General features: G+C 40.7%; 1 protein-coding gene across 9 annotated transcripts in view; it reads left to right on the forward strand.

Annotated features, from left to right (window-relative positions):
- CHD9 (chromodomain helicase DNA binding protein 9) overlaps window positions 1-14,959 on the forward strand; it is a 218,551-nt gene that overhangs the window by 2,760 nt on the left and 200,832 nt on the right. For 8 of the 9 annotated variants that reach the window (XM_075940258.1, XM_075940265.1, XM_075940262.1 and 5 more), the window contains exons 2-3: window positions 5,922-6,106; window positions 9,408-9,495. The exons of the other annotated variant lie outside the window; for it this stretch is intronic. The gene's annotated coding sequence lies outside the window, so the exon portion shown is untranslated. The remainder of the gene's footprint in view (window positions 1-5,921; window positions 6,107-9,407; window positions 9,496-14,959) is intronic. 9 annotated transcript variants of the gene reach the window in all.

The following is a 14,959-nucleotide window of genomic DNA, read 5'->3' on the forward strand; positions in this document are numbered from 1 at the left end:
TGGTATATGATATAAGCTCAGAGTGAGGAAAATGTTTTTAGTGATGGTATTGGTACAGGGCTTTGCAGAATGCCATGCAGCAACTATTAAAACCTTAAAGCAGATGTTGCTCATCTGTTTCTTTTCTGTAAGAAAGACGAGTCAGTGACTGAAAGAGATGAAAAATTAGACTGACAGTTTGATTATACTGCTTTACTTCTGTGAACTTAGGTAATAGGTGTGTTTTAATTTGTGTGCTTCCAGTCCTCCACCCCAGTGTGGGAAACATAGTATTTCTTTATTTTGTGTAATTCATTTAAGCTTTGTCTACTAACTAAAAGTAATGTAAACTGCAGCTCCTATTTAAAATATTATAAAATGATTAGGTCAGCCACACAATTCTGTAGAGATTATCAGGTATAATTCCTTAAAGTGTTGCCTTGATCCCCATTTGTCAGTCCTGCTATATGAGTCCTTGTCTACATGAACCTAATGTCTAGACACTGGAGCATTGCATTAGTTTGGTAGGAATAATTAATGGAAGTTGGAGCAGAAGGAGAGTGCAAAGTTCTAGTTCAGTCCTGTACAGAACTACATTACAGTAATATTGTGACTCTGATGCTGCTCACAAACAGATTCATGAGGTAAATTTTATTTGCTCTTTTTATATATAATTTCACTCAGTTTTTAGACAAATAAGGAAATTAAATCACAGATGAACAATTAAACCTTTATGACTTTTTTTCGTCCCATGTAAACTAGTTGAAGTTGATAATTTTTCTCTTCTGACTTCTCTAATCATTCTTGTTACTGTGATTGTTCCTTGCAGACTAAGGGACAGACTGCTCAATATACTCATCATGGACATCTCATTCTTTCAGGCTCTGATGGCATTCTGTTTTCTCCTTTCTCCCAGTCGGCCTCTTTCTCAGACTAGAAGTAGGGCTTTTTAGGAAGAATCTGAAGTTCTCTAAATGGATAATAGATAAACCGAAGCCCAGTTAGGGGATTTTGTGAATCCAGAGGTCTAAGAACTGATAGCTAGGATTCCACTGTCATTTAGATTCCCAGAGGGACGTCTCATCTGTTCAGTGAGAGGAAGAAGTGAAGATTTTTCTTCATCTTCATCATGTTGAGTTTGCATGCTATTCAAATATGATTAGAAAGTGCTGGTAATTTTTTAAATTTCTCTGGCCATATTGGCAAGAGAGCTTGTTTAGCTGTTGGTCTTCTGAATGTAGTAAATCTCCTTTTGAATATAAATACTGGGCATTTTACATAACATTCCCATAAAGAATACATTAAAAACTAGATGCTATTGCTGTCTAAAAAATGGTGAAACTTACAGGATACTGAAATGTAAAAATGGAAACTATCCTGCAATTGCATTAATCCAATGTGTGTGACATTAATGCGGGGGTGGAGAGGCTGGGGGGCGGGGGGGAATGTTTCCTCCCATGAGCAGAATGAATTTTGTGTTGTGCACCATTACCAAATTCATGTGGCTTGTTTGGATGTGCCATTGTGACACCCAAGATATTAATAAATATCTACCTTTCCCCTCTGCTGCCATGTCTCCTCCCCTTGCTCCATCAATTCCCCTGGTGCCTGCTGCCCCCCAACACCTCACCCTCCTCTGCTGTCCTGACTCCTGCCCTTCTCACTGCCCTCAGCCTTCCTGAGACCTGCCCCCCCTCCACCAGTCCTTCTCTCCCCTCTGTGCCCACTCCTCCAGTAGCCCCACTCTGATCATGTGAGCTACCCTTCCTCATCCCTTCGTCTAACACCTCCCTCGCTTCTCTCCTCTGGTGCTGGTCCCTCCCCTGCAGGTGTCTGCCCTTCTGCTTCACTCCTGGAATCTCCTACACCTTCCCTTACCCCTGCACCCTCCTGGTGCCTCCCCCTTTCCTCACTGCCCCTGCCCCCTTTGCCCTTTTTTCCCTGATGCCCATCCCCTCACCACCCTATGCCCTCAATCCCCTCATGCCCCTGTGCCCTCACACATGATTTGCTCCAACCCCACCTTCCTCATGCCTACCCCTTCTGTCAGGCCTTCTCCCAGCACCTCCCCCTCCAATCCCCAGTGCTCTTACCCTCTCTTCTTCCAGCATCACCCTGTCCCCCCTCCTGCCCTTTTCCTCATTGTCTCCACTTCCCCCCTAGCATTTGTGTCTCCTCTACCCTGTCCCTTTGGTGCCTTCTCCTTTCTTCCCCCTCTCCCCTCCCTTTCCGTACAAGCCCCTTCCACCCCTTCGCGTTTCTTCCTCCTCCACCCTTCCCTACCACAAAAGCCCCTTCCTCTCCCACCCCTTCCTCTTATTCCCCCCCCTTACCTTCAGCTTCTGCCTTACAGCTTGCAGGGCTGGAGTCAGAGTTGGCCCAACCTGCAGGGCCGGGGAGGGGCACCCCCGGGGCGCCGTATGGTGCTGCAGGGTGGGGCGCCGTGCGGTGCTACCGGAATGGGCGGGGGCATCTCTGGGGTGCTGCGCCATGCTGTCGGGCTGGGCAGGGGCACCTCAAGGGCACCACGCTGTGCAGTGGGGCTGGGAGGGGGCGCACCCAGGCGCCTCAAAGGGGCCGTGCCGTGCTGCTGGGCTGGACGGGGATGCCTCAAGGGCGCTGTGCCATACTGCCAGACCGGGCAGGGGCGGTCCTGGGCGCCTCAGGGGTGCTGCGCTGAGCTGCTGGGCCATGAGGTGCGGCCGGGCCGGGTGCGGCCCAGGGCGCAAAAATGGCTCAGGCTAGCCGGCCCACCCCGTGCGCACGCTTATGCATGCTTCATTTATAAAATTGGAGGGAACATACTTGGGGTTCTGTCTTCAGTTTCTCTCAGTTCTTGGCTTGTTTGACAACAAAGGTGTCCATGTAATGTGAGCAACAGTTGTACTGAAATTTCAGACTTACTTCAGAGTGGATGGATTAAATGGATATCAGATATTAATGTCTTTGGATACCGCGTACATCTTTGAGTGAATTTGTGGATCAAAACTTTGATAGATTCATTTTTGTTTGTTTTGTATTAAAGACTAGAAGGGATGCTTTTGATCATCCAGTCTGACCTCAAAAACCACTCAAGATTTTTGTTAATTTATTAAATCAGCCATTTCAAAGCTTGTACTTACATAAAAAGTGGAATCTAACATAAGATGAGGCTGTTCTCATGACCAATACCAATTTTGACTGTGCTTCATTTAATTAATAGAAAATTTATTTAAAATGAATACCAAATTGATTTCCTCTTTCAGCAGAGTGTTAACTACTTTCTTTTATGTAACATGGCATGAGGAATAAAAAAGTTTTCTGTGCTTTATGATGTCCCAGTATTCATTCTAGACAATTGTGTAGGCTTTCACTAATAAATGCAATTTAATAGCCTCATTTAATTTTAAAGTATAACACAGAACTGAATGTCATGAGAGAAAAACTTGTAATAGCTTCTGAGGACTCTTCCTTACATTCTTCTCCTTTAAAATAATACAAATAACATGAACTTGCTGTCATTTCTGTACAGGGTGGTTTGATTTACATTGCCAATTTTAATCCATTTAAATGAGCACGCAAGAAATCTTGATGTAAATAATCAATTTTAATCATGTTTTGCATGCTCTTTTTCATTATTTTCATAAAGAAGGGTTGATTCTCACTGTCTGGCAACCATTAAAACATGTTGATTGTAACTAAATATAGTCTTTACACTAAATGCAATGCTTCTTTTTGCTAACCAGGAGGATATTGTATCTGTATGGATTTATTTAAGCATTTACATAGCTTAACTTAAAATTATTTATATGCTTAATTTTTACATTTTACTAGTTAGAAAATGGTGAATTATCCATTTCTAATTTAGTAGCTATTTTACTTGTGATTTGTTTCATTCACTAATTGGATGGGAATTTGAATTCAAGTTTAAATGAATTGAAATAGCATTTTAAATTAATTACTACTTTAAATGTGCTGAATACATAAGGGGGAGAACAGTTTATCCAAACATGTTTTGTCTTGACAATGAACTGATTTATTACACAAATTTTCTATAGTTAGAAAACGTAACTGACTGCGGTTGGTCACCATGCCCTTCAAGATTTTAAATATAGTAGATTTAATTTTTTTGTGCTTTCCTATTTCCTAGTTTGTTTCTTAGCCATTTGAAAGAACCCTTCATTGAGCTAAGCTAATTAAATTGAAATGAAATGTTGTTTCTGCACCTTTAGAAGAGGCTACTGCTGTCCAAAAGCTGTTTAAGCACTTCAACAAATTTTTATTCTGGGTGCTTAATGAGTGACTTCCACCAGTTCAGTGGTTTGCCTTTAGCAGCAAACATATCTGATAATGTATTTTTATTTAGTTTGTTATTTTAGCTGATTACAGTGTGTTAGTCTTATAGGTTATCAGTCTAATGTTACAATTTAAAATAAATTTTATTTAATTTAAATTACAGCTGGTGTCTTGATGTAAAAAAAAATAACTTTCTTTTATCCATTATTATTGAAAATGAACTTAGGTCTACTTCTCTTCTCATACTATAGTACCTTGGAGAGTAAAGCCATTGCAGTTAGTGGGATTAAACTGGTGGTCAAACCCATGTACATGTGAAAAGAATTAGGCCTTGGGTTTGTGTTTCTTGATTGCTTCAATGTATAGTCTTTCAAAATATGTTAACATTTTTCAGATGACATAATAAAATTAAGTCTCTAATCTAAAGCTTTTGTCTTCTGAGCAATTCACAATTATAATCCTCAGAACCCACTTGTGAAACAGGTATGTGTTACCAATTTTCTGATAGGTGTCAGTGAAATAGGTTGTGACAAAGGGTGTTGGTACTAAAACAGGAATAAGAGCTGAGGTGTTCCTGCCTTTCCACTCCTGTATGCAGATGACAAGAATTCCAGAAGGTGTTCTGAATCCATTGTCTCTGCTGAAACCATAATTGTGAAAGATAATGAAATTCTCAGTAAGATACTTACAGCTCAAGATACTGTCACTTAGAATTTATTTTGTTTTTAAGTTGGGCAAGACAGTCTATTAAAGAAGTCTAAAACTTTTCTGCAGTACATGGTTTGGGGCCTATATATGTCAATTTTCTATTAGAAGCGCTGTTAGGCTACATCTACACTACAGCAGAAAATTGACTTAAGATACTCGACTCCAGCTGCGTGAATAACGTACATTAAGTTAAATTACTGCTGCATCTGTTCCTCAGGAGGTTGATGATAGAAAGTGTCCTGTTGCCTTCCCTTATTCTTCTTGTCTGGAGTAGAGTAACAGGTTCGACTGCAGAACAATCTGTGATTGATTTGGCAAGTCTTCACTAGACTTGCTATATTGACTGCCGGTGGATCAATCTCAGAGCATCGATTCCTGAAGTACCATAGATGTAGCATGAGAATGGTAGAGAGGTTTTATGTGCTTTTCATCTCAAGGATGTAGGACTTGCCTTGTGAATAAATGTGATGATGAGAGGAAAGGCTGAAATTGTACTTTCTCTGCATAATATTATAGACTAAATATATGGGTATCTGTGGTACCTTAATATGAGCTTTATTAAAGTTTGAAATTCTGTTTTTCTGAATATGCATAGAAAATTACTGAGACTGACGTAAACAATCTTCAGTACTATCAATTTGTGTTCAAATCAGTCTGTCAACAGCAAAATAAATATGGCCTCTGCTTTTACCTTTGTTTACACCCTTGTTCACAATACAATTATCAAGCTCAGAATACCACTACACAACTTGGTAGCTGACAATGGCTCTTCAGGACAGTCATGAAATTGGAATAGCGGAGTTACTGAAGGTCAAAATTAATGTGTATTAGTAGAGTTGTGTAATGAAGGGTTAGATTGTGAAATGGGTTAGTAGCTCATTATTTTATCTTTGGAGATTTGTAATGCCTGGTTTTGCTCATTTCTTCATCCTTTATGTTTTTTCTCTTTTTAACAAAAGATTCGTCAAAGCTTCAAATACTCCGTGGTTCTGAGGCTAGCAAGTGGTCTCTCTTGGCTTAAGAATGAGAATCTTCTGTTTCCTGTCTCATTTGAATTATTGACAGAATCAATTTGAAGAGAAGTTGTGATTGATATCTGTTTCAAATAAGAAAACATTTAAGCAGCAGATATTTGCTGCAGTTGGTAAGTGAAGTTAAATCAGTTTTCTGTTGTTGGGATATTTTTAAACTAGTGGAGAAGAAAATGTTGGATTGTAAGATTATGGTTTATTTTTTCCAGATTAAATTAAGTGGAAAATAAATACCATTAATCTGTGTATTGCAAAACCTTATGCTATCATAACTTTGCCTAATGTGTAGTGCAGGTTGAAACTCTATTAACTGAGATTCTCTGGTCCAGCAACATCCATGATGGATTTGCAGGACCAGAGAGTCCTGGTGGAGGGCCAGTGGCATGGATGCCTGTGGGACCAGCATGGCAGTGGGCTGCCTGCAGTGAGCTGAAGGTGGGGCCATCCAGCACATGGCAGCAGGTCTGCGCTGCAGGTATTGGAGCCAGGGTAGCGATGGCTGCTCAGCAGGGTCCGCAGGGCAGCAGGAGGTGAGGAGCCGGTGGGGGTAAGGGATGGGGTGGGGAGGCAGCAGCAAGGGGTTCAGAAATGACCTCCCTGGTCTGGTAAAATCCCTCATCCAGGACAGGTCAGGGTCCCGAGGGTGCCAGACCAGGGAGGTCCAACCTTTACTTATTAACCAATGATCTCTTAGTTATTTGGGAAAGTTGTTTGTACATTGAGTAATACTTGAATATTAATTCTGGAAGTATGGGTTCTGAACTTGATTGGCATGTGGGGAGAGTTTTTAATCTCTGTGAAGGGGGGGGGGGTCTCAACTTTTTCTGTTATGATATGAAATTGAAGTATAAGAAGAAATTCTAAAGGAAATTTTTGTGGATATTTTTGTACAAAATTCTTACATATCACCAAACACAACAGAAGAAAGATTAGAGGATGTTTCAGCAGGGTGTCTAATTGTCTTAGACAAAACTATGTTTTTGCATCAATTAGAAATCCATTTTTAGGGAACAAGAATTCATAACATAGAACAGCTTGTAAGTAGGTTAGGTATTAGGGATGTGAACAACTAGTTGACTATCCGGTAAGCAAATACTTATCAGATAGTTGTCCCTGGGGCTATTGCTACACTTGAAAGACGAAGGTGCCCTTATCCAGTAATCGAATAATCAATGCAAACTGCACCAACTGTTCAATTAGCCAATTAATCTAAATTTAACATCACTATTAGGCATATCTCAGTCTACCAACTGTAGAATGAGTTTACAAATTATTAAATAATAAAAGCACGGCAGATATTGCAGCGTATATATCAAGAGTGCATATTAAATACAGTTTTAACATAAAATTATTACCACCAGTTTATGATAAACGGTTCTTCGTTAGGCCAGTAACTGTGTTGAGCATTGTTTGGAAGATGCATGGAGAATGAGTTGTATCCTGCTTAAAATATTGTGAAGTTTCAAAAAATAAGATGATGCAGTTAGGTGTAAAACTTCACTGGTAAATTTGAAAGCTTCAGAGGGGTAGCCGAGTTAGTCTGTAACTCTTTAAGTCTGAAAAACTTAAAAAACAACAAATAATCTAGCAGCACCTTAAAGAATAACAAAACATGGTTAGGTGGTATCATGAGCTTTTTAGTGGGTACAATCCACTTCTTCAGATGACTGGAGTATTGTAAGTCCAGATCCAAGAATAAATAAGGAAGGTGAGGGGCTTGGGCAAGGAGGGAAGAGAGGGGGAAAAAAGTAGTGAATTAGATGTTCAAGTTACAAGAGGCTGATAACTTGAACCTGAACATCTAATTCACTACTTTTTTTTTCTTTCCCCCCTCTTTGTCCCGCCCCTCACCTTCTCTAATTTATTCTTGGATCTGAACTTACAATACTCCAGTAATCTGAAGAAGTGGGTTGTACCCACGGAAGCTCATGATATGATCTACATGTTTTGTTAGTCTTTTAAGTGCTACTAGTAAATTTGTGTGTGCATGTTAATAATGGCTCTCCAGAGAAACTAAATATAAGGCTGCTACCTTAGGGAAAGTATCATGTTTTATATGGAGAAATTGATCTGTAAGAGTACGTCTACACAGCAGTGTTATTTTGGGATATGTGACATTATTTCGAAATAACATAATGCCGTCTACACAGCCGTTATTTAATAATGGAGGACTTCTTTCTCTGACTCATGTAATCCTTGTTTCACGAGGAGTAAGGGAAGTTGAAGGAAGAGGGTTCTTCCTTCGACTTCTGGCTATGTAGACCACACCAAAAGCCGAATTAAGCCATTTTGACTTCAGCTATGCAGTTGATGTAGCTGAAGTTATGTATCCTAATTTGATTTTGCCCTGCAGTGCAGACATGCCCTAAAAGCATATAGAATATAAGCTTATTTCCCCCTTTTTTCCCTTCCTGTTTAGTATTGGGGAAAGGGGGATAGTATGCTTCATTGTGTGTTCTCTATTGCAGGGGACCCAGAAACTTATTTCTCCTCACACCCCTGTGCTCACCATAGTCTTTTTGCATACTTGGTGCCTCTTGTAGGCTCTGTGGGCTCCATTTCCCAATATATTCAGTGGGGGATTGGAGCAGGTCTGTTGAGTAAGTGCACTAACCCCCATTCAGCAATATTATTTGATATTGGCAAGTACATCTTTTAAGCTCTGGTGTGTTACCACAGCAACACTTTTGCTATCACCTAAATAGTTTACCATATAAGCATTAGCAAGTTTAAATCTCAACCTTTTAAGAACAAGTTTTATTCATTCTTGAAAATTATATTCAAAACTTTAAAAATAATCCTTAAAAATTTTAAAAATCCGGCACACAAATCTGTTTACATATCTATTACAGCTATCTTTCTCCCTTTCATTATGTCCTTTTCCAGTCATTAAAAAACCCTTCACTTACCTAAGATAAGTGAACAAATAGAAATTTGCAAACTTGCTTTAAAAATCTTCCTTATTTATGAATACATGTAGAGCAGGGGTGGCCAACCCAAGGCTTGCGAGCCACTTGTGGCAGTTCACCCCTGAAAGTGTGGCTTGTGAAGCTGCCCCATGAATCCCTACAAATGGCCCCTGGCTCCCTGTGCTTACTGGGTGCAGGGGAGCTGTCCAGCATGGCAAAATGGTGCCGGCAAGAGCCTGATGTGGCCAAAAAGCCTAACACGTGGTTTTTAAAGGGGCACCATCCATTTTTTTTCTCAACAATTCTCAACAATTCTCTTTGCATTTTTTTCCGCTGCAGTTTCAGCTCTTTTTGTTTAATGGATTGGCCACCCCTGATATAGAGTCTAATGATTCCCAAGTGATCAGTGTGATAGAATTTACTCAATATTTGAATTAGCAGATGTTAAGATATGACCTTGAAGTGTGGGTGTGATTTGGCTTTTGTCACTGTGCTTTACTTTCAGGATCTTAATGATGAGTGACCTGTTTTGGGATAAGCCTCACCCTGAGTTACTTAATGCTTCACAAAGGATATGCACCCTTAATTCATAGGTAAGGATTCTTGTGATTTTTGACTAGTCATTTTAGCCACTACTTTACAGAATGGGGGAAAAAAAGCAGGAAGATTTCACTTTCAGCAACTTATTGTTAGGATTCTTTGCTAATCCGAAAGTTTTACACCATGGCATCATGTAAGAGTTTATATTATGTTGTTGTAATTTTTAACCTGTTTTCCTAGAATGTGCCTATATTAGTCAACAGAATAATCTCTTAAGTATCAGTGTTTTTACTTGACCATCCCATCTCTATGGGGGTCTTTTAGAGCTAGAGGAACCAAGTGATTGTATTTATGTTTAAATTCAAAAGATCTATGAGTACTTTTTTAGTGTAAAATAGACCCATTTTTACTCTGGGAAAGCAGTCTGCATTTTCAGTGGTAGAATGTGCTTTTGAATGTTTAAAGGGAACATTTCAGTTTTTTGCCTAGGGTAGACCACAGTGGAAGCAACAATTTCTGTTGTTGTGGCAAGCTGCTGTGTGCTCCATAGTATCTGTGAAACTAAGGGGAGAAATTTTATGCCAGGGTGTGGGTCGAAGGCATAGCACCTAGCCACTAATTATGAGAAACCAGATACAAGGGCAATAAGGAAGGCATGTTGAGTGGCACTCAAATCAGAGAGTCTTTGAAAAACAGCTTTGTGAATGGCCAGACAGTGACATGACTGACTGTCATGCGTGTTGCTCTTAAGGTATCTCCTTCATTAAGTGTGTTTGCCTGGAAACCCGAATTCCTTCTGCCCCCCCCTTCTCCCTCCCCTCCGCCCCCCAGCAACACAAGCAATAAAGATGCATGAGTTCTCAACAGTATTTTTATTTAGGGAACATAAAGAAGTAGGGACAGAAAAGGATTTCAGCATGGAATTAGGTGGAGGGAGGAAGGAAAGCAGCATATTGTTGAAGAGGAGGATTGTAATCACACACATGAGAGAATCATAGCCTTTTGTTCTGGGACACATCCTTGGGGGTTGAGTGTGAGGCTGCCCTTGATTTTCCCCCTACTTTTCCACTCTCCTTTCTCCACCCCTGCCCACTCCCACAGCATTCTAGGGCCCTTGGAAGAGGAGGCTATAAAACTTGGTGAGGAGGGAATGTAGGTAGTCATAGGCCAGAAGGCATGCCTGTGTATCTGTGACTCTGGCTTCCTGTCAATCTACCATGCGTGTCGTCAGCACCATCAAAACCCTCAAGATGTTCTTCTGAGTCTGTCAGCCGACGGTCAGGGCAGTAAGTCCCTTATGACCAGCTGAAGTTCTTTTAAATTGTGCTTGGTTCTGTTACAGCAACTGAAGGAGTCAGGTTAAAGCTTAAACAGTTACTATTTTATTGTTACAGGGTAAACTTAGTTGTTAAATGCTACTACTGTGTTACAGATAACACAGACACTACAAAGGACAGGACAGAAATTACACTAATAAGTCACTTACAGGTACCATGAAACCTTTTTGGTTCTCTGAGCTCTTATTAAATGCATGCAAAATAGACACATAGCAGGTATATATTCTCACCCCTGCGTTCCAGACTTGGCGTGGCCAGCGTCTTTCTCTCGATCCCTCGGGAAGAAGTAGGGCGAGGTTGGGCGTCCCACAGACCTCGGGAGACAATCAATACCTGCCAGCAGGTATAGATGATTGGAGCTCAAATGGGGTGGGCTGCTGAACCTCTTTTATACCCCTTGGGTCATGTAGGCTTCTTCCTGGTTTCAAGTGGCCAATTAGGAAAAATGGCTTTGAATGCCAAGTTTCCCACGAAGGGTGCAAAGCATAATTTACACCTGGGAAAATGCAGACAATGGGCACCTCTGGTATGTGATGGGTGAAGATTCCTCTCCTGGGACAGTGCAGGCGTGTCAATTACTGGTACTAGCCATCAGGGCGACGGGAGGCCCCGGGTCATCAGCTAGCCCATTTACTGTCTGGTTTCTGTTTATGGTAGAGTCAGGGACAGGCAGCACACCTGTGTTCCCAGGGCATCAAAGGCTGACTGCCTTTCTCTTGCTCTCTGGGGTGGGGAGGAAACAAGATGGGGTTTGTGGAAAAACAAGATGGGGTTTGTGTCTGGCTACAGTCTTCACTATGTGTTCCTGGCTCATTTTTCTGTAATTGTGCTCTGCTTGCATCTCCTGCACCAGTGTTTTCCTCCGTTAACTTAACTGCACTATGTCCAAGTGGGCACGTTGCATGTTCTCATTGAAAATGTCATCCCTATTATGTTTTCATCTTCAAATCTGTGATAGCCAAACAGCTGGAGGAGCCAGACCCATGGGAGCGTGCAGCAGGCTGGCTGTTTCTCCTGCTATAACCACAAGTGAAGGCCAGACTTTACAGGAGATGCATTGTGAAACATAGAACCAAACTCTTAGCATAAAGGAAGGCCTGTCCAAACAATAGTGATGTGTTATGTACAAGGCCACAGTTATGCTTTTAAGCACCCACTATGTAGCAGGTATACCACAGAGATCTTAAGGATGCAATTGGACTTAGGTTGCTGGCAGGCATGGTAAGGGGCTAGTCGAGGCTTGCTCTTTTGTTTCTGTTTTGAAAGCATGTGTGACACAGTGCTTGCAAATAACAGCTCTCTCAGCTAAGCAAGTGTCTGTGTTTGCAAAGGGGGGACATGGTGGCATGGAAACAGGACAGGGTTTCACACAGTGACATTATATTTGGCCCCCCCTATTTGCCGTGAGTGCAACTTTCCCTTCCCACAGAAGCCTGTAAGTGGGAAGGGAGGTCTAGGTGTGGCAGAAGAGTAAGGGCTCAAGCCATGCTTTGCTGGGGATAGGCAAATAGAGGTATACTGTTGTGGCATCAGTTAAATTGCTTCATCCAGGTGGCCATGCATGGTATCAGTCTTTGCTGATATAGTGTGATCAGAAACCTGGACCTTATACAGCAATGATTAGTGCTTTGCAATGATGCTAGACAACTTACTGCTGTCTTGGCATGGAAAGGTGCCCTTCTGTGAGAGTACCTCTGTGAGAGCTTTATGGAGATGTGCAGGGAGGATTATTGCTCTGTCTCTAAACACTTCAAAAAACTATTTCAGGGAGTCCTGCAATGTGTAGGTATAATGGCTGCCACGGATCATACGTAATACTAAAATAAGTAAATAACCGATATCTGACATCCCTAATAGAATGATTAAAAATGTGAACTCACTAGAAGTGTTCTCCTCCACCATCAGGGTCAGACAGCAAGATGTCTGGGGAGGATGAAATTGTCTCCAAAGTTATAAAAAGTTTCTGGCTGTCTGTGGGATCAGATGCTCTGAGATAGAAACACTCTCCTTTTCATCCACACTGTCCCCCAAGGCTGCCAGAGGAGTGTCCCTCCTGGCTGGGAAAGACTCGCTGCTCTGTCCTCAGCAGGGAGCGGCTATTGCTGAGGGAGAAGTGCTCATGTCCTCCTTCCTTTCCCTCATGAGACCTGAACCCTTGGTGGGGCAGGGCTCATTGAGCAGCTGCAGGAGCTGTGCTGCCGTGCTACTTAGAGGGAACTATGGCCTTTATTTTCACTCAGCACCACTGGTATAAATATCCTGGTATATCCTTTTTCCATCATGCTCTATGTGATCTTGGCATCATAGTAATTAAACGTTCAGGTAGATAAAAAATTGGCGTGGGTGGAGACCATCAGAACTCTGTCAAGTATCTGTGCGATTCAGGAGACAGTTTGTGCCTACTCATCCATAAAAGTTGGTGGTTTGAGAGATGTGGAAGTACATACAAATTGTATGTGTATAAGTAATACTTACAAAATTTTATATTTTCACTCTAATCTGTATGACTGTCTATAAATAATTGACTTCCCTTCTCCGTCCCGTCCTCTGTCTTTTGAAGGGGAATTTAGCATCTTGCGCTAGATAGTGTTTGGAAACCCCACAGACTACACTTGATCTTAGCCTTCAATAGTCTGAGAAGCGATTGAAGGCTAAGATCAAGTGTAGTGTCTATGGTGTTCATAATTTAAAACATTTTCAATGATGCAGCATTTAAAAGACAAATAGGTATTAGCAATGCTTTTTAAAAATATGCTGTTTATTACACATTTTGCTTATCACAAACGAATAAGAGAAATGTCAACCTTAATTATGTTTCACTTTAGAATACTGAAGTGTGTGCTATATTTTTCTGTTAGCATAACTGATGTGAAATATGGTAAAGGAAAGTATATTTCCTTTTCTTCCAAAGCAAGATTCTTTAGAATGGTAAAGAGGAGACTATATTCTAGTCTTTTGGGGCTTTTAGTTAGTCCCACCTTTTTATTTTCCTTTTCCACTGAAATTATTTTCTGAAGATAATCTGATCCTGCTTCCTTGCACATTTTTTTTATTTGGGAAAATGCAATATTAGGGTTTGTTGGTGTTGGCATTGCCTAAAGAAGTAGACCACTAGAAATACTCAGCTACCTCAGATGTGTAAGGTCCATGTATCTGTAGAAATCCTTATTTACAAATTAATTGTGGGTTGAAGAATTCATAACTTTGAACACTTTACTTATAATGTGTATGATGCATAATTTGCAGAATGGTGTTCCTCTTATCCTTCAAGCCACTGCATATAATTTCTCATGTGTATTGAAGGCATCACAATGTGAAGGGATATCGACTTGTCATCATCAGCATGACTTAGAATGTGTGATTTCTCTCCTATCTCTGCAATAGCTGGGGAATAGTTTGTACAAGTGGTCATTTGTAAATTGAGGTTCTGTTGGAATTATCTTTTAAATTACTAAAGGTGTCTTAATATTGACAAAATGCTGAGAAATTGTGGTGTAGTGTGAAAGTTTAAAGGGAGCCCAACCCATATACTGCAAAAGTCAATAGTAGTCCTTCCACTTTTAATGGGAACTGAATTAGGTTTCATGATTATACAATGTAAAACTATTTAAAAAGAAAATTCCAAAATATGTTTTGATCTGTCTCCAGTTGTTGGCTACTTGTCATTAAAAGGGAACTGTTTGATATTGGCGGCAAAATCAGAATTGTCTTTTAATCCTATCAAATGGGTAAGTCTGACCTATTAACCAGCATAAGAGCAGAGCAGTGACCAATTTATGATTGCAAATATTGAAAAATGTTTATAGCAACTTGGCTGGAAGTTTAAATAAGCTGACTTTAAATAATAAGATACACATACAGTTTGGAATGCATCAGGAAGAAGCCTTTTATGACTCATTAGCCACCACTTTACATCCTGTTGCTTATATATTTTAACATATGGCACACAAAGCATATTTGGTATTGAACCCTGTTCAGACTTCCTTACCTACCCACAACATAGGGGTCTATCCAGAAAGAGAAAATTATTTTCAATGTTTGAGGTTGTCCCTAGGATGACCACAACACTTTCTGTGGAGCAGTCATGTCGAGGGAGTCAGTCTCTAGAGGAGAGCACTTTGGGGCGAGAATGGACAGGTGTTAGCAAAGGTGGGTTTCAAGAGTTAGAATTTTTCCTTCC

The sequence above is a fragment of the Pelodiscus sinensis genome, chromosome 12 (genome assembly GCF_049634645.1).
Source record: "Pelodiscus sinensis isolate JC-2024 chromosome 12, ASM4963464v1, whole genome shotgun sequence".
In the NCBI taxonomy this organism is placed as follows: Eukaryota; Metazoa; Chordata; order Testudines; family Trionychidae; genus Pelodiscus; species Pelodiscus sinensis.